This window comes from Littorina saxatilis, linkage group LG1 (assembly GCF_037325665.1).
Source record: "Littorina saxatilis isolate snail1 linkage group LG1, US_GU_Lsax_2.0, whole genome shotgun sequence".
NCBI lineage: Eukaryota > Metazoa > Mollusca > Gastropoda > Littorinimorpha > Littorinidae > Littorina > Littorina saxatilis.
The window spans coordinates 9,976,606-9,978,739 of NC_090245.1; the positions used below are offsets into that span (position 1 = coordinate 9,976,606).

The 2,134-nt window shown below is 49.0% G+C and overlaps 1 protein-coding gene across 1 annotated transcript in view; it reads right to left on the bottom strand.

Moving 5' to 3' along the window:
• LOC138961269 (guanine nucleotide-binding protein G(o) subunit alpha) overlaps nucleotides 1–1,357 on the bottom strand; it is a 48,752-nt gene extending 47,395 nt beyond the window's left edge. The window contains exon 1 of the mRNA XM_070332875.1: nucleotides 1–1,357. This exon is cut by the window's left edge and continues 379 nt beyond it. The gene's annotated coding sequence lies outside the window, so the exon portion shown is untranslated.
• Between the last annotated feature and the right edge of the window lie 777 nt (nucleotides 1,358–2,134).

The window sequence follows — 2,134 nt, forward strand, 5'->3', positions numbered from 1 at the left end:
TAAAGATGTCTGGGCTGAACTCTGCATAAAAAGCCACTTCTTTCTCTCTACTACCGGCTGTGTGAGGGAGGCGGCGAGAGGCCGCGCCGGCGCCTGCACAGTACTGATTGTCAATGCGATTCTACATCCAATGGAAATGGCTCGCAGCGCCCGGCACAGCAGCAGCACAGCACAGCACGGCAGCAGCACTGAGCAGCAGCAGCAGTAGCAGCAACAACCAGAACAGAAGCCGGAGCCTTCAGCGGTGGAAGCACGAAGCGAGGAGCGCTGGAAAAGCGAGAGCGGTTGGTATACAGCAACACGTACAGAACTCACTGGGAATCAATCACTCTGTTAGCTCGTGTACTTTTCTTTTTCGCAAATGTGTTGGCAGATCTATGTAATCCCGGGATGCTGTGAGGAATAACGAAGAGTGTAACAGACGGTCAGAGACAGCAACCTCGGTGTATTCCGCATTCTCCGCAGGCCCACATATCGGCCATGACACTACTGCTTCGCGCTTGGCAAAAAGCGATCAATAATCTCCCTTGGTCGGCACGGCTGACGCGAGAGGAGGAATGACTGTAATGGCGGCGGAACAGAGAGGGAGAGAGAGGAGCGACTCGTCAGTCACAGACTTTCACCCTCCACCGGCGACTGTCACAACGACGACACAGTATTCCTACGAGACTGAAGAGCCTGCACGTGCTGTACTAGGGAGCGTTCCTCGTTCACCCCGACTCCACGCCTGACCTAGTTTCCTGCTCCCATGGTCCATCCACAACAGCGGCTAGTGTACACACGCAGGGCGAACGAAGCGACACGCGTTTCTACACCGCTCTGCTACACAACTCAAGGGAGGCTATGGTGTGAGAAGAGAATGGGAGGGTGGGGGTAGTTTGGGAAGGAAGGAGGGAGCGTACGTTCGTCCATGCGGGAACTTCACTGAAAACTCCACCGCCCCAACGTTATTTCTGTCTATCGCTACGCTTGCCGATCAATATTTCCTTCGCTCAGTTTAGCCCTCTCTCTCTCTCAGTCTCTCTCTTTCTCTTTCTCTCAGCTATAGCAGCACACGGCGTTGTTTCAGTCAGGATAGTGTGGGGTCGTTCTGACGTCACAGCCAGCACGGGCTACGCGTACATTATTCACGAGGCCATACAATTAAGAAATTATGAAAATTCGGGTTATTTCATATTACTGACATGCGCGGTGCACGCCAATGCGCGCCGGTCGCCACAGAAGCTTTTGCCGCAATCTCAGCGCGCGAGCTGAAAAGCACACACACACACACACAGATAGAGAGCGGTAGCAGTGTTGTTGGTGTTGTTGCGAGCTACTGTGGTATGGATGTATGGAAAGGAGTGTATGGTAGCAGCTGTTGCTGCCGCCGGTGTGAAGAATGAAAGAGCTGTAACTCGGGTGTATCTCCGGTTCGATCACACACGTACGAGTTATCTCTGTCTGTCTGTCTCTGTCTCTGTCTCTGTCTCTCTCTCTCTCTCTTTGTGTCTGTCTGTCTGTCTGTCTGTCTGTCTCTCTCTCTCTCTCTCTCTCTCTCTCTCTCTCATTCTCTACCCCCCCCCTCCCTCTCTCCGCGGATTTTAACAAGATTTAAGGTATAGCTATAAAAACAAGTGTAAAAAGATATCAGTTCTTCAGTTTAGAACTTTTTTCGCGGCTTTTCTGTCACTGAAAACCTAAACTTGAATGTTGTAATAATACTCTACACAGCCTTGTTTTAGATAAAGAAGTACAGAGTTGCTGTCTCTGTCCATGGGTCCTGCGTGTCCAAACATACATATAGCAAAATAAAATTCAGTGTTACTGAATAACACTACAGTTGATTTTCTCTTTCGAGTAACATGTGATTATAACACTGCAGGGAGTGTGTGCTTCCCCCATTAATCGATTCTCTTTGTTAAACTGTTTTTGTGTGTGTGTGTGTTGTTGTTGTTGTTGTTGTTGTTGTTGTTGTTTGATTGTTTGTTGTTTTTTCCCTGAAAACAAGAAGATGCCCTTTCGCCGGTTAACTTTGACCACACCAAAAACAAAACAAAAAATAACTTCACGCATGTTCTTTCCGTCGCTGAAGTTTGATACAAGAATGTGTCCTTCCTAGCGGTAGGTAAAATCCTCGTGACGGTAGTGTTGT